At 27.7% G+C, this 19,535-nt stretch overlaps 1 protein-coding gene across 2 annotated transcripts in view; it reads left to right on the plus strand.

The window, feature by feature from the left end:
* Positions 1–1,269: 1,269 nt before the first annotated feature.
* LOC132917711 (basement membrane-specific heparan sulfate proteoglycan core protein-like) overlaps positions 1,270–19,535 on the plus strand; it is a 135,144-nt gene continuing 116,878 nt past the window's right edge. Inside the window, exons 1-2 of one of the 2 annotated variants that reach the window (XM_060978582.1) lie at positions 1,270–1,743; positions 18,072–18,234. The gene's annotated coding sequence lies outside the window, so the exon portion shown is untranslated. The remainder of the gene's footprint in view (positions 1,744–18,071; positions 18,235–19,535) is intronic. The other variant, XM_060978580.1, reaches the window with a different exon arrangement.

The following is a 19,535-nucleotide window of genomic DNA, read 5'->3' on the forward strand; positions in this document are numbered from 1 at the left end:
ATTTCTTACGACATTATGAATTTTTCTGAATCAATTGAAGACAATTTTATGAACATTTTTCAAAAACTGTGGATTTACCACCGTTTTTGGCCTTTGATTTTATATAGTTAATATATTTATTAACTATAGCTGTTTCTGCATAGCTTAAACCTTGTTATATGTAAACTATACACGAATTTAAACGGTTTTGACCAAACATAAAATACATGTCTAAATTACATTTAGTTATAAAAACTATACATTTTTTTTGTAACTAATGGCAATCCTAAACGAACAAAAAATATATTCCTTTTTTGTGAGTCAATGAATCCCAGTGTAAACCCCTGATTAAAATGGATAATTTAAAAAATTAGCTTCGTGGTACATATCCTCGGGTATTATAGAATACCAATATATCGAATTTCGGAACTTTGAATTTCATAGATATTGTCTTTCATTAGTAGAGATAATAATTTATAAGTATATCATATTTTATGTATAAACACGTAAAATTTAAAATTCGGTACACTATCAGCTCTATGTCTTTAAAACCTTTTGAATATATTATAACATATTTTGTAAAACGTGCAATCATGAATTACATACCTATGTGTAAATAAAAAACAGTGATGTTAAAAAAAAAAAAAAAAAAAAAAAAAAAAAAATAGAATAGTTAATATAGTACCGTATTAGGTATTGATTGAGATACTATATTTTAGATATTACCTATCGAATCTGCGATTATTGTAGTTATAAATTTACTCGAGTATTTCACTACAATTGACGGGAGAAGATACCTCATCTGTAACCTTTCCGTGATATTCCAATATGATTTGTAAATCTGAAAATATGTAACCGTGAAATATCACATCGGTCTGTTTGATAAAAAACAAAATTAAAAAAATAATTGATCGCTTTCACGTGCGTAATCGGTTCTATTTAGAATAAAAAAAAAAAAAAAAAAACGTGAGATTTACGGCCGTACGCGGTGGTCCCCAGTTACACACACACACACAACACACATACCAATGCGCGCGCGTACGTCCACATCATACATACACACATATATTATATAGGTATAATATATATATATATATGTGTGTGTGTATGTATGAGTGGGTGTTTGTGTGTGTTTGTGTGAGTGTGTATGTGTGTGTGTGTGTGTGTGTGTGTGTGAGAATGTATGTTTATCCAGCACCAGCGCACCTCGAGCTGAGGGTAGTTAACGGTTTCACGTTCACCCGATTCCCGCCGACTACGCGCGCTCCTATCGCGCCACCGACGCCGTCGTCGTCTCGGGGCAAATAGACCAGTGACTAATTCGGAGGCATCGCGGTTCGACTGGGATACCTCCTCGTGGTATCTAACGGTGCAAGTCGTCACGATCGTCGCCGCGATTATAATGTATGTATTATACGCATATAGACAACTGTAACAGCCGTATAACTCGCGCACCCGCCGCGGCTTCGCGTACATATTATATACGTTTCGTGTGAATAATAATATTGTTGGCGAGATAAATATGATTTATTGACGTCCATTCGTGCCGTTCACAGAGACCGTATATTTTCGTATTTATTTTTTTTTTAATTCGACTGGGTCGTCCGTTGTATTCTAATCCGTTCCTTCCGAAAGTTCGGTGCAGTGCATAGACCATCGTAAACTATAGTGTTACTGCAGTACAATACTTGGCCGTTGGCCGTCGCATCGCGGACAGCTGTCTTTAAAAAAAAAAACAAAGTGCCGGGCGATTGAATGCATTCGGTAAGTATATCGCGACGGTGTGTGCTTTAGACAATAACGCCATAGAACTGCATATACGCGTATTACTTTTAAACGGTATTATTAATACCATTACAATAGTTAACGAGTCGAGACCATAAGAATTAAATGTGTGACGTACGGTAACTCGTACGTATTTTTGGTCCGACATAATAAGAAGATAAAAGTTAAAATATAATTTGAAATATTTTTTTTCATGATCTGATGGAAATGCTATAATTAATAATACTTCCCGACACTACGCCGAGATGAGTAAATCGGTATAAATTACTAAAATCCAATACACGACATATTCGTCGTGTAACATCTCCAAAACTGGCAGCAGCCCGATGCTCTCGGTAGTTATTAATTTTAGTAATATTATTCAAGAAAGGAAGACGCGCGTGACCGTACGACGGCGTATAGAGTTTCGTGCGGGGTAACGCGTAATATATTGTAGATAGATGGGAAAAAAATTGACCTGTCTACCGACTGATAAGAAAAATCTGAGAAATGTTCAGAGTTCTCGACTGATGTTATTAGATATACACGTATTATAATATTATATAGACGCTGTCGTGTTTGGTGATAAATTGTTTCGCAACTTTTTAGTGTTTCGGTCTTATTGCGGTTAAACCGACGGTGACGCTACAGACCAATCTAGCGGGAAGGAGGCTTTAGAACCACTGTTCGTTCAAACAAACAGGAAGTACAGTCGTTGATTTGCTTCCTAGAATATTGTGTAATCCGGTGTCTCTTCAACACGGATTGTTCGATTTGGTTGTAAGCGATAGCGCCTGTCGTCGTAATATCTCTTGTACGATCGCAAAAATACGCAACCGTAGCAGTGAGTCGCTAGACGTGTTATACGTTGAAATTCTCCCCCGTGACAAGGGTGTTGCATATATATGTGTATAACAGACGGTTATTATTTTATTTATTTTTTTTTTTTATTCATCCTATAAGTACGTATTTATTTTTTTTAGTTTTTTACGTTTCATTTTTTTTTCTTTATTAAATATAAAAGTGGATTTGCATAGCATATTCACGGCATAATATTTAAACGTTAATTTTGAAGTATTGTTCAACTAACTTATATAGGTATAGCTGAACATTATAATACAGTTACCACACAAATCTATGATATCCAGTCGGAAAACTAGTATACAATTGTCGTTATTATTATATTATTTTTTTTTTTTAAATAAAACTGACGAACTTTAGTAATCAGAACATTTGTTCATGAGTTCATGACGTATATTGTATGTGTAAAAATTATTATTTATGGATGCAATATCATTACGTACATTTGCTTCCAATGTTAATTCTTCTCATAGCGAGATTTTTAATATAATAAATAAAATAAAATACTTACATAAAAAATGATAACATTTTGTTAACAAAAGTTTCCAGGTTTTTGATTTTACGTCCAAGTATCTCCATAACTTACACTAAGTATTATATACCCAGAATTAAAATTCTTCTTCTGATTGTTATTACTCAGATTCAAAACTTTAAATTTAAATCTTAAAAGAAAAAAACTTAATACTCAAACTTAAAGTTGAATGATATATTATTTTTTTAATTGACTCTAAAAACAAATTATTTTGATAATTCTATACTTCCCACACCTGTTATTAGTAAACACTAAACACATTAAATTAAATACAATATTTTTAATAGATAAAAATCTTTATGAAGAAATTGTACAAAAAAACATTGTATATTAAAATTTATCTAATTTACAAAACAGAATTTATAAATAATATATTATACACATTGTCCATCTTATTTATGTTTAAAAATGTGTATATGTAAACTACTATAACTTCTTAGAAATAAATAAACAAATTATGATATTGAATTGATGAATTCAAACAAATTTAAAACTAATAGCTATGTTTTAACAACGAATTACCTATTAGAAAGTAAATATAAATCAGCAAATAAAAGTGTGTTATTATAACTAACTTAAAATAAATGATAAAACGTCGAATTTAAAGTTTAATATCAAGCAGAGTTATGCTAAAAGAACGCTGTGGTTGACAAGTGTTGGTTGGCGTTCCTTAACAAGTTACGAAAAATAATGAAATAATCGAAAACTATATCTTCGGAGAATTAAATATAAACTTACTAGATTTATAATCGATATAATAGTGAAGAGGGAATAAACATTTGAAAGAATTCTTCCTATCCTAGACGACGCACCTAGCTGTAGAATTAAAACAATAATAATTAAATTGAAACTAAGAAAAAAAAAAAAAATTCAACAGAACATCTCACACCATTTTAGAATCAAGTTGAATTATTACTATTAAAAGTGTAAAAAATAAAGCCGTTAAAGTTATATTAATTATACTGCGTTAGCATAATAATAATTGTAATACAATACAAACTATTTAAATGCACTCGCTTGTATGTGTTTACAACTATGTAATTTTCAAACTGTTATCCATTGCATTTCTCAGAATCTAAAATATCTAAATTATATTTCATATAACAGCCACAATTATAAAACTTAAATCGTTAAAATTAATTTAATTACGTTTATTAGTTATATCGTAATACATTTGGGAAGAATGTTATAAATTATCTTATATGAAATAAACGTCTCAAAAGAACAAATTGATAAATTAAAGCATCGAAATACATTAAATTAAGTTAATTTAATACGGTCATGCTCATGTTACGCTTATATTGAAATAAATAATTTTAAAAGATTAAAAATATGCCACACGTTTCATACAATTGTTACGAAATCAAAGTTTAATTTACTTTAAGTGGTTGTCAGCACTTGACAGACAGTTGGGAATTCTTACTGAAAAGTGACAGCTACTTAAAGTAATTTCCTTGTAAAGTATTGTAATAAATGCTATATTCCCTTAGCAATACACGCAATGGACCCCAAAAAAATATGCGTAGCCCAAAAAACTACATTTTACACCTTATTTCATAATCCCTATACCATCCGTTACGAGAAATGGTCAAATGGATGATATCCCATTTGATATTATTTATGGTTCAACTATCAAGACGTAGAATAAATATTATAAGGTTACGGTTACAGGTTTGAAAGGTATAATTATTTAATAACATCGAAAGTATTCAAGATAAGTCTGTTAAAATAATTTTATAAAATATTTATTATCATAAATGTGTTAAAAAATACTGTCAATAACTTTTAAAGTTTTTACTCGTTTAATTTGTATTTCAGAATATTATAATATAGTAGATTTGACGTTTTGAAGCTTAAAACGTTATATTCAATGCAATTTAATACTATTGATATTGAAAAAAGTCCATCACTTATCAACATGTAATTATTTTAGTGGTGAGTAAACATTGAAAAACGTAATTAACAAATTAATAGTATTTAATGTGGTTTACGTGAAATAAACCCATAATTGGGGTTAATAGTTTCGTTAAATTGTAGGTAAGTACTCAGAGTTAAAGGGTTGTTAAAAAAAATTGATTGACAATAAGAATTACTACCCGAAAAACATTTCATAATCATTACATTTTTATAATTTAGGGTAAATACGTGATCACTTCGCGTTAAAATAACATAAGGAAAAAAACCAACATCTCTCAGTTTATTGAACCAAACTAACATAATATTATACATATATATATATATATATATATATATTTTAATGACGTGTGTTGGATTCTTTTGTAGAATCTATGGTTTCGTTTCGAAACTGCTAGTGGAATCCTAAGCGAACTGGCATGATCACATTCTGAATGAACGCTGGTGGAGAATAAGTAATGCCCTCCGGACAATAGGGCTTCAATATATATTGTATAATATGAGGTTTTTTATTTTCTTTTGGAATCAAGTGTTCATCTAAAAGAAAAATAAGAAAACTAGCTAACAACACTAAGAACAAAGAAACGTATATATATATATATATATAACTCAGTAAAAGTAAATTGCGTTACCTACACAATTATCAACACGTCATGGTAATTGCATGTAGGTATAGGTATATTATTATCATATTGATATTACTATTACACAATATAATATATCAAACTATCTATTATTTGCTATAATAACATTGTAGTAATTTAAATTCAGTTTTACGTAAAATACATTTATTGTATGTTCAAATGGGCGCTATAAACAATAACCTGTTTAATTTATTGACATAATTTACTATTAAATTATATAACCACGTGTGTGTATATATAATAGGTATTGTACGTTACGAATATTAAATAAAAACTATTTACAACCTAATCAATTTAATTGTAATACTTACTGCCTACAATTTTTTTTTCTACAAATACTCCATAGTTTGAGCAGGAAGGTATTTAGTAAGGTTCAGTCATTTTCCTGGGACTTGGCAAAATCCGGTTTTGGGTAGGTTCGATTTATATTATAGTTTGGAACTGTAATATAATATTACTCTCCGTTTTTGAACTTTGTGTGAACGTTAAATAAGGATCGAATCAAAACTATCTCCAGTGGAGTTTGGAAGTTTGGTTACAACTTTTCGTGACGCCCGTGCATACAATATAGTCATAGATTTTATAATCTATAGTGTACAAAAAAAAAATGATTATCAAATAGTTACTTAAATGTATTTAATCATGTTTGCATGTTTTTAGTATATTATTTAGTATGAACAAAAAAGATTATTGTTGGTTGAATGTTACAATATGCCAATTATTGTACAACACTACATATTTTGTTTATGTTTAATTTATTTTCTTAAAATTTAAGCATTAAAAGGATATTGTATATTAAGCACTCGTATCATTGTGTTAATAAATCCGTAGTATCCTGATGAAATGTGCATCACATCGAAAAAAGTCTCATCGGATTAACAAAATAACTTACAGCAGAAGTGGAATTTAGTTATCACACTTGCTTGCATTTCTTCAATACTGTGGATAGTTTTATCTCAACCTTAGAAAAATAAAAATTACATTTTTAAAGTACAATAAATAATTTATTTGTATATTTAAATGAGCTGTATAGTATTGTTAGAACATTCCTTTTTCCTACCAAGAAAAGTAGTAATAGAAAAATAAAATAAATCATTATTGTTAGGCTAATACAACATTCATACGTATATAGTCCAAGCTTAATTCAGAATAGAAAAATAAATTTTAAAATTAAAATTTTAAGAATGTATAAAATTAAAAATGTAATAATTTAATTTATAATAAGTAATAACTATACTTAAATTAATAACGGCTGGTAAATTTGCAATTAAAAATATGCAAAAAAATGTATAACATGAAAAAAATAATACGCGAATAAATTATATTAAAAGTTCAAAGAATTCACATATTAAAAGATTTGTTTTCTAGTATATGGAGCTTTATGATCATTTGCCAATAATAAAGAATCAATATTGTTCAAAAATTAAATAACCAAAATAAAAAACGGTAAATGAAATGTTATTGAAACGTTTCTGATCGTCTGAATGTAAATATATGTCGTTGTAGATTTAATGTACTGTAACAAACCACGTTAAGTGCCTCACATAAACTTATAAAATTATTACATACGTTTTTTCTAAGTTCATTTTATTAGAAATATTCAGAAAGTATACACAAAAATATAAAATAAAAAAACAGAATAAAAACTTTGATAATATTAATTCAGTTTAAATCTTTTTTTCTAATTCAATATGGATGATTGAATCTAGTTTTTAGAGTTTTTACGAAAAAAAAAAATATGTTCATCAATAATCTAAGAGTACCCCTACGTTAACCGGCCGACTATACGTTTTATATCTACAACCGTATAGAACTACTGTTAATGGTATTACCGCGGTATAATATACGCCCTCGTAAGGGTATCCATTATTGCGAATTTACTATCTATATAACATACAACAACTGAGATCGGCCTGTAACTGGGACTTCCGGCAGAGGCTAACTCGTTTCACATATTGCACACGACGCACATATTATTATTATTATTATTATTTAGGTACTCGGCCGGAGGAGTATACGCGCAAACTGGCGGCGCGCGTGTATGCAAAGGGGTCACCTCCAGTGTTTATCTGCAAGCTGACATTAATTTCGACGTTGCCTGATAATGAATGACAGCTATTGCTTTTAGCTCGGAACCGGGTAATTAATCACCCGTCTATATATTCGGACCCGATGATTTGGATCCTTTTCGTCAAAACTAGCTACGTGGCAGCCGTATCGGGCGTCGGCGGCATCGTCGTCGACGACCCGACCGCGTAGCCCGCGGAACACTCTGTTACGTTCCAATTTTTATTCCATCTGCAAAGTGTGTGTGTGTGCGTGTGTGTGTGTGTGTGTGTACGCGCGCGCGCGGTCGTACGCGTCGTATTAAAAACGTGTCCAGGCAGATGGTGCGGGCAATAAATTTCTTGGCCCCGGTGAGTATAAAACCGCTGAAAAACCATTAAAAGTTCAACGGGAGGACTTAAATCACCGCGAACTCTGAAAACCCGTCGACACACGATAACAATTTTGGCCCGACTCCATTGACCACAATACCCGCCGACCAACTCGAAACGCTGAAAATATAAATAAATGCCATACATTGCCGAGGTTTTGTCGAAATTGAAAAAATAGCTCGTGTCCACCATTTACCACGCAGATTTATGTCTTTGGGCCAGTGACTAAGTGGATCATATCTACGCAAAGGTTACGTACAAATTACGCCATAACATGAACTTTATACATTGGCTAGACGGTTGGTCACCACTCTGTATCTTATAGGGATTAATATCCCTTTTTGTTTACAATGTTCAAATACTAACAATTATAGTATTATGTATTCTCGGAGCATTTCATTGAACGAATGTAACAATTAATATTTATTATGATTTATGATGTATTATATTTATTGCGTATATTGTGCGTGTAGTATGGACGACCATACAATATACTATATATAAATAATATAATAATTTATAATTTGGCGGTGTTCTATTACAAAACACAAATTAAAATAAGATTTTACAAAGTTATTAGTTAAGTAATGTTAAGCCATTGCAGCAAATTAAATGTAAATTATATAAAACTAGGTATGCATTAAGAATCTAAATAACGATAAAATGTTGAATAATGCAGTAGATTACTAAACTTATATTAAATTTAATGTTTACATAACTTGTATATTTTCCATTTTTATAGTACCTAACAAAATTTATACGATTCGCAGTTACTGAAGTTTTTACAAATTCTACAAATTGTATTTATGTAAAATATTATGATTATTATAAATTTAAAAAATAAAATAAAACTAGGTGTAGGTACTCTTATTGGTCATGGAAGTTTTATTCAAAGAATTTAAATTATATTATAGATATTATGTAAATATATTTATAACAATCCAGTCAGATAAGTTAAATGTTTTAGCGACTTTAAAATATTTGAAACATTTAGTAATAATAAGAAGAAATGTATGAAGCTAAGTCCTCGGCGTGAATTATGAATTATAAATAATAAATATTCAGCTGGTATTAAGTAACATTATTTATTTATTTTACGCCATACGGAATTTTATGAGGTGTAAAACGTATCAAAAATAGTATAGGTAGGTAAGTATCAAAAAACTAAAATAAATTATTAAGCTAATGGAGCATTCTTCTCGTATATATGAGGTGTTTGTAACCATAATGCGACGTGGGATTTGATAAAACGTAGGAAGTGAGTGATTCCTTGTGGGGTAATCAGAAACTTAGAATGTGGCTGATGCGAAAAGGTCTAGAGCGTCAACTGCGCCATTAAGAAGCGAAGAAATAAAAGATTCTGCATAAACACGGTTGCATAAGGAAGGATGGGAAACATTATATATATATATTATATATATGTAAATGTGAGCATATAAAATATAATTTTGCACATAATTATTTGATACATTTAATTACTTATTATATTTATAGCTATAGTACTGTTAAAAAAAAAAAAAACAATTAATAACCGTTTATATTGTATGAATATGTCTGAACATATTAAAAGTCATCGGATTGACATTTGTTGCACAAAACACAGATAAAAATAAATATACTTAGATAATTTGACGATTTTATAATGCCTACAGTCTAAATTGAATAATATTTTTATTCGACTTAAATCGATATAACAACTACGAAGAGAATTGAATAAAACATTAAGTTGCTTAATAATAGCACCAACCCTGTCACACGAATCACCTAACTGAAAAGAGTCACCTATATACACGTTTCATAAAATAAATTATAGTTGTCCTATATGGTTATGAATATGGGAATGGCATTATGTTGTGTATGTTAAAATTGTAATTTATCATGAATTCGATAATAAAACGATTGCAATTTAATTGATTACCTTTTTTACATTAAACAATTAATTTCATTAATAACTTTATAAAATTAATTATTTAATAAAAACTATAATGACTTAATATATGCGAATGGTATATCTATATGATTAAATTATTTGTGTTATAAGATATTATTTAAAAATTGAAGTGATTGATTTTCAGAATTAATAATGTTTTATTTATAGTGCCACATACTCAATAAAAACGAATCGACCAATATTATTCGACCGCCATATAAGTTCGCTGCAATACTACTAATATTTTTATCATCCAGTCATTTTTGGGTAAAAGTATAAAAAAAATCCAAATTCTATAGATATTTTATGGCTGAGAATTTCAAAAAATACGCATTTTAATTATCGATCACTTTTAAAGTTTTAACAAGTTTTAATAATTTGTACATTTTTGTATTTTTTATTTAACGCCTACTATTTAATAATAATAATAATGAAAAAACATATTTTCAAAGACTGAGAAACGACACGATTGGAAAATAAAAGTTTTATTTATAATTTACACTTTACGCTATAATCAACTTAAATAAAATAAACTTTTTGTAATATTAAAATAAACAAATATTTTTAAAAACCGATGACATCATTTTTGTATGAATTGTTAAACTATTTTCTTACAACCGATTAACAATGAACTTAAATATACTTGCTAAAATATTATGATACATTTAAATAAAACAAAAATTATTACAAACTTAAAACATATAAATTATATTGTACCTATTTTTCACTAAGCTGTAATTTTTAGTCACATAGGTTCACGAATTCGCGATATGTATAATTTTTTATATAACTGTAGAACGCTTGGCTCTTAAATAATTTTGATACTTTTATTTAATGCATCAATTATTTTGAAAAATATTTCTAATACAATATAATGTGGTAGGTCTATAAATATTTAATATAGAAATTACATTTTTTTACAATAAGTAATAATTATAACAATAAAAAAACTAACATTAAATATTGATAAATAAAATAAATGTAGCATGACGAATATCAAAGCACAACGTTGAACTAAATGTAAATACCTACAAATTAAAATACAAGATGAACATTTTAATTAATTAATTAGATCGTAAACACCTAAATAAGGTTAATGAATTATTATTTTATTTTAATTAATCATTTATATGTAGTTCAAGAACTTAACGAAAAAGCGTTAAATATAAAGATTAAATATTAAATATAATGACGCCTTTGTGCTTAATTAGATTAGTTTGATAATAGTATTAAATATTTTCATCCTCAATGATTTGAGTGTCAACATGGTCGAAAATAATAATCGATACTATACTTATTATTATCTATATACTTGTTTATTATAAATTTAAATACGAAATATTTATCAAATATTTCATAAGTGATAAATTAATTAATTAAAAGTTATAATAATTTCATAAAATAAAGTAAACAGTATTTATTTTTGTATTATAATTTAAAAAAATGAAATTGTTTTCATGGTCAGTTAGGTAATTTAAAAGCCAAGAGGCAATTACTTTATAAAGCATTGAGTTAAAAGTTTATAAAGAAATTGGTAAATATAAAATAATTTCTCACTGAAAATGTAAAACCATGTAAGACCTGTTGTAAATAAACCAAATTAGGAGATTAATTTAATTGCATCATATGAAATTGCTGTAAAATTATAGTACGAAATTAAAATACAGTTTATGACTATGTTTATGTGAATAAATAAACAATTTTTAAATAACTATTATATAATATCTCTGCACTTTATTTTAAAACAAAATAAAAGTTGTTGGTTAACATAACTTGAAATAGGTATATGAAAATGTTGAGGCTTACATCTGACGTGTGAACTAGTAGTCTTGCGCGTATTATAGTGCTATAAAAAAGTAACAATTGAGAAAATTTGTTGGGATTTTGTTGTGAAAATAAACCCATTTGTAGGTTTTTGCTCATTCTAAATTCCTTTAAAAATGTGTAGAATATTGTTTTCAACGACTTCAAAAAAACATTATCATACTATATTCATATATTATATATACCTATTACCTATACACACAACCCTTGCACGTCAATTAATCTAACTATACGTGATTCGCCCTCGGTATATTTAATGCAAATTTTAATTTTATTTAAATATTTAAACATTTTAAATTACGTCGCTTACTAGTCATACGTTTTTAAATGCAATTTAAAATGCTGAACGCGAGTGACACACATTATTTACACACTATCGATAGCAGGTCAATAGATTTAACAGACTGTTTTTGTTTTGGACAAATTTTAACTGTCACAAAATTACGTTTATTTTCATTCGACATATTTATGGACTATGGTAGACGTGTCACGCGTTGTGGGTCTGTATACAGTAATTCCTTTAACACAGTTATTCTACCCAGAGCTAACATTCATTTTTGATATGTAATTTATAGTACAAATTAAAAAAAAAAAAAACCAACCCTAGTACTTGATACAAACTTAACACAATTCATTTTAAGGTTAAATGTATTTACTGCGCGGTGTATTATATTATATAACGTGGATATTAAATCATGTTTCTTTTGAAAGTCAGACATGTTTAATTTCACACATTTATTTATAATTTATAATGTACCTTCCTTTACATGTGCATATGTTAACGTAATATTGTATACGACCCAGATTTAGTGAATCTGCAGGTCTAAAAAGTTTGTGATTATCACGTGTACTCATCGTTATTACCTATGTTGGTCGCAAATGGTATTTTGAATTATAAATATTATGGCAGAAATGTAAAATATATGAATAAGAGCTTTTTAAAGCAATTTTGATGTCTGTCATTCGGGATTCTGCTTCTAAACATTGGGCGTAGAGTCGTTAAAGAGAAAATGCTTGCCTATAAAACAATGCAAATCCCGATTTTTTCGCTTGAATAAATATGCAATTGCGAAAACCCTGTACGGTTATTTCACCCTTCTTTGCCACCACGCGTAACGAGTTAAATGGATAAATTATTGATGATCATATGAATAGAAAGATCTTGAAAGAGACTTAGGCACTCACGATATTTGATTCCATTGTAGGTATACAATAAGTTTAAGTACATACAGAGATCACTACTATATGTTATGAATAAAAAATATTTCAAGATGTAGTTCAAAAATGTCCTAGTCATGTTTTAGTTACACCGTGTAATACACCAAAAAAAATTCTAATCCTGCATTTTTTTTACGGCCAGCAGTTTAAGTATTTTGAAAATTTGAAACATATAACTTAATATCTGGCTTATTAATTAATATTTTTAATGAAATGCATAATATGATTCGTTTTGTCTAAAAGATAACACAATATTTGAAATAATGTATAAAAGTAATTATACAAAAAATATTATGTTTAGTACATTAACTACTGAATACGTATTAATGACGTTTTATCTTTTAATACATATGTAATTATTTGAAAATTAAAAATTTACAAAGCAAAATATATTTCTAAATTATGTTTTGATTTCTGTTGTTCATTTAAAACAATTTTAAATGTGTTTTATTTACTAAAAGTTAATAATATTTAAAGTAATATATTTTAAGTCATGAATTTTAAAAGAAAGGGCTAATTTTAATACTTTTTGTGTAGTTTTTATAGTTGTCATAATGTATTAACGTATAGTAAGTGAAAATATTCTCAAAGTTCAATCGTATATATTAAACGATTAAGTTTATTTTAGTTCAAATTAATAAATCTATAGTACAAATGACTGTTTTTTCGATTAAAACTTACAAACAATTGAAATATAAACATAATAATAAAATATTTTTATAGAACTATAAGTAATATGAATATACTTTAATCAATAAACAAAACGTATTATTCACACTAAATTATTAATGTTTATACTTTTAAAAATTTTCCGAATCCCAATGGATATATTGTATCCAAATATATTGTTTAAAGACTCGTCTATACCTCAACACTAAATAGTTTCGGTGTAAATATGTAGTGGAATATTATATTTGGGTGATAAAGTCAATGATAAATCATCGTATTTGAAAGAAGATTCTGAGCGAAGTTTCTTGGAACAAGCTCTTTCTAACTTTCAACATTTCACGGTTATTTTTATAATGTCTGTAGGAAATATTGAGAAAATCGAAAAATTACTTGTTCAAAGTGCTATCCAAACTCGATTTTCCACCCTTTATGATACTAACCGTAGCATTGCAAGTTATCCTTTTACCCGGATAAGTGTTAACCATAAAAGATAATAATAGGTAGGTACATAATAAAGATACCGTTCTAACAGCAATAGATCTTTAGTACAATATGAATCTTGAAATTATGAATATTATATCTGCATATAATATTATGTAGTTTGGAGTATATGCAAAAAAAAATATTACATTACATTTGTTTATTTTTAAGTTTATTTTCTTTGATTAATACATTATTTTTAATGTCAGTATTGTCTTGTTTTCTAATTAAATAATTTAAGTACTAATGTTCCTCGTAACTTGGTAGTTCAATAATTTAATCGAAAGTCTAAAATGGACTGTCTATATTTAATGTATTGTGTGAATTATGTAAATGAACACGTTTGGATAATTATTGTATACCTATTTTAAATTAATTGCTAAATATTAAGCTGATAGCAGTTAACCAAAATCAATTACACTCAAGTCATGTTTAAAGGATATAATTTCTACCATGGTGTTATAAATATATTGCATTATTTATACAAAATATAGAAAAATAGATTTTCAATATTTAATTTTAGGTAACGATAATAATTTTCGTTTGCAGATAAATATAAATAAAACCAACACAGATCATAATAATATTATAATATTAAATAGTTAAAAGACGACTTAAACAATACTGTGATATAAATAAAATGCACTGCAGGAACCTGCCAAGGTACATAATGTATTATGCTTTATGCATAATGTAGAGTTGCCGGTCGTATTTAATGACTTCGCGGCGGACCACATTAAAAGTGCATTTCAAGAAAGAGAATGTGTTGTTTGAATGAGTGTGTGCTTCTGTGGGCACGTATATTGTAAATAATAATAATTAATAATGCGTGCAACTTGCCTTCAGTTATTACTGGGTGTCATATAATGTCTCGTAGTCACATTATAGCGTGGTCGCTGACGTGTTGATGAATGATGCACGTGCACGTAATTTTCAACTGAATTTCAAGTTTTTCGAGTGTATTTTTTTTTTCGACGGTAATTTATTCCAATAGTGACGACGGACGACCAGTCGGACGGATCTTTCGCTATGATATTTGCCACGTGTAAAGATCGCACACCACGAACAATTTCAAAAATATCGTATTTAGTGAAGCTCGTGAACGAGACCGTTCATCTTTCAGCCGTTGTTTGCACCAATGCCAATTTCAATGTCGACCGCACCGCAAAGTGTAGATCTGTGGTCTATTGCACTCGTATTATAATATGTTGTTCGCCACACTTCAATTGCGATTCCGAGTACTGGTTAATTCGGCACCGGTCGCGGGGAGAGTTTGTCCGCTAGCCGGTATCGTATTCTAGATATTTTGATTAAAATGGAAGACTTTAAATTTTAACGTTACTTTTTTTCGTCCTAGGTTAATGGCTTCTTTGAGTATTCTACCAGTAATATTCATTTGTATTGTGTTTAATGTTCATTTTATAGCTTTACTATTTTGTGGTGGCGTATTTATAGTTCGTGGGGGGGGGGGGGTTCAAAAAAAAAAATATATTTAAATATCTCAAATTTTAAACATGTCAATATTCAATAACATAATTGTTTTAAAAGTACCGTACAGCACTCACACCGGTCACACATACACCGTATACGAATAATCTGATATTATGATCGGTCTGATCGATCGATAGAAAGTCGAAAAACGGGCAATTACTGTATTCGTAGAAAATACTATTTATTATACTAATAACTTTTAAGACTGTTTGGCGTACACCATTTAATCTTTATCACTATTATTATTATTATATTATAATTCATTCTATCGACTGTTCCAATTTCGCTTGTGTATTATTTGTCATTCTAGAGTTTTGACGGATGTATTTTCAAAAAAAAAGTTTGTAAATATACCACTGATACTTTGGATGTAACTATAATAAAATATAAAAATAAAAACCAAGGTCAGATTGCAAGTTGGTTCTATCGGAAATTCGGCATTCCCACACAAATTCGACTGGCCAAGTATAGAACTAAGTTACACCTTACAGTTTTTTGCACCAAGTTTCCTGAACATAAATTATTTTATTTGCATTTTTTTTCAATGTTTCGGATTTATAGAACATTATTACAACAATTATAATATTGTATTATTACCTGTATATAGTATATGTATTATCATTTAATAATATTATTGCATCACACGATAATATTATAGCACGTCCATTGAGACCTGTGTTGGGATCCGCCTGCCGATATTTGATCGTTATTATTGTTGTTCGCCGTCATTGTTTCGGCGTTGTCACGATCGTCCCTCATCGGTTATTTGTTATTCATTTGACGTCCTATAACGGTTATTGAAGTGGTGGCTGTGAAAAGAATATTCGTACCTCACCACAACATAAATTCTTATACACGTACTATTCCTATAAATCCTAAATGTAGGTATATAATGATGGCACGGACAATATGTTACTATTATTATGGCAATAAATATATAGGGCATAGGTTATAATAAAAATATATCTATTTCATATAATGTCCATTGTTATGTGTAAATGTTTTTGTTGTATTTACCCAAATCATAAAAACAAAAATTCCATTTACAACAAGTTTACGAAATAACGATAAACGTTATAATAATTGTAAATAAAAAAAAATCATAATTAAAATATAATATATGAATACATTTCATAAATTGAACAGTCGACACTTATATTTCGTTTCATTTTAATGATTTTACTAAACGTTAAAGAATATAATACGTATAATATAACCCATTTTTCATAGCTGTTTCTCACATGTTTAACCAAATTTAGATAATTAAAAAAAATAATGTTTCAAATTTTGATAAGCTGAATAAAAGTGAAATGTTTAGTATAATATATAATATATTTGCTAAATATTTTTAATATATGTTAAAATATATAATAAATGATTGTAAAGTAAATCGTATTATTATTATATAGGTCAGAGGTGGCCAACCTTTTTCTATATTGTGCCAAAAAAAAAAAAAAAAAATGAATATGTGCCATAAAAAATTAACACTTATATATTAACTTTACAATAATATAATATAATACATATATATGTGCAATTTTATCTGAAACTAGCGTGCCATTTACTAACATCAAATGTGCCGCCGGTTAGCAACCTCTGGGCATAATATGTTATGTTGTGAATATAAAAATTATGTATTAAGAAATTTCTTTTTCATTTTTTTTTTTAGTCAATTTGGGAGGCGGACACATAAAAATTTGTTAAAACAACCTCCCTAATAGTTATAACCAGCCACGCCCGGTTGTTTATATTTTAAGTGATATACACTACCCTTAAATATAATACGATTTTTTTTGTTTTGTATTATTATAATTTTTTTTTATATTTTTGCGTTAACCTTATCGTCGTACAACAAATAAATAATACCTTACCCAAACGAAATATATCAAATGATTAGCTCTTGAATTTAAATAGGTATTGATCAATACAAATTACATAAATATTGTATTTTATACTGCATAGTATACTGAGTAATACATAGTTTTTTTTCTAATTTATTCATGTATTAATGGTATTAAAATAGTCATATACACAGAATGTTTAAGTATTATTTTTAAGATAAGACAGATTGTATTTACTAGTGATAAATGTGTGTATTTTCGATATTTTTAATAAGAAATTAATACTCGTGAAAATGATTGCAAACTGTAACAGACAGTACTAAGTTAGGATTTATTTGGTATGTCAAATGAAGAAAATAATTATGTAATATAATCTCAAAATAATTGCATCTCTTGCAGAAACTGGGAAACTGTTAATGTGAATTAATTAATTAATTATTTTGAAGGAAAATAAGTGACATATTTAAACGTTGTGTTATGGAATAGATAGAAAACGTATGCAGCGCCAAAGATTTAGGAGTATTCAGAAATGAAATACGAATATCAGAGGAATTGAGATTATCTTTGAACACGAAATTGGGATCCGGTTTTAACGAGAAATAAAGACAAAGATTTTAAGCTTAAGACGAAAAGTAGACGGATTAATGCAGTGAGTAATGAGTATTATTTTAATTAAGTTAAACATTATTAATTTTATTATATTTTGATAAGTTCTTATTTTACTTCCAGTATATATTAATTTTACGATTGGTAAAAATTACAATACATTTATGATATAGTGTATACTTAAAATGCATGGCATATAATAAAATATCTGATGATTTATTCGGTTTTTAAATTATATTCAGATAATTTTATTATAAAAATAAAAACTTAATTCGACATTTGAATTAAAAAATATATCACCTACCTTTAGATTTATTTGTATTTACTATTTATTTAAAATTATAATTTCAAGAACTATTATTTTGTCGATAGAAAATATGGAGAAAGTATATGAAAGTAATAAATACGAATTGTTATACACGCAAATTTTTGATTACTATCCTTTTTAGTCTTAAAATATTATAAATGATTTACTTATTATTTTACAATAAGAATTTCACAATGTTACATTTAATAGTTTGGAAAATCGATTAAGTACTATGCAGGTAATGTAAATAAATGTCTTAGTTATTTTTATTTTGTTATGGTCAACACAACAATTTTAAAGTAAAATTAAGCATTTAATGATCTAGAGCTAAAATTTTAAAACCCATTTTAGATACATAATACATATATTATACTAGATACATTTTTAGTTGCTTCTCTTAAAATGTTTTATTGATGGATTTAAAATCAAAAGAGAGTGACAATTCTTAATCTACGAAAAGCACTTATCCAAACCACAGGAAAGATTCTAACGCTCATTAATTAACAGAATAATCATTATATCCTGACCCATTTTATAACGAGTTGTAATATTCGGGAGGGAATTAAGAAGAGAGTTAAGTTAATACAAGTGAAGCACACAAGTAGTTATATATATAAATATATATACGTGTTTGTCTACTATCCCTATGGATCTCATGAATTTGAATATTCAGCTAATTTATTGTTGCTTAAAGATTATACTATATACCATTTACCTAAATATCATACGTTATTAAAACTTAGATAAACGTTATGACAAAAATAGGAAGATGATTTAGGTTTATAGTCATACCTGAATAATGCACACTAATTATTATATTTAAATACCAATCTACATACCTGACAAAAAAATAAATAAATAAAATGTTATGTTTTCAAACTTTATAATTCACGTATCCAAAGAGTAAAATATTTACCCTTATTAGTAATGATTTTTAAAATATATAAACATAATACTATTATAATATATTAATATAAAAGTGTAATAATATGTTTAATTGCTTCTATTAACTTGAATTTGAATAACTAAACAGTTAA

The sequence above is a fragment of the Rhopalosiphum padi genome, chromosome 1, assembly GCF_020882245.1.
Source record: "Rhopalosiphum padi isolate XX-2018 chromosome 1, ASM2088224v1, whole genome shotgun sequence".
NCBI classification, from domain to species: Eukaryota; Metazoa; Arthropoda; class Insecta; order Hemiptera; family Aphididae; genus Rhopalosiphum; species Rhopalosiphum padi.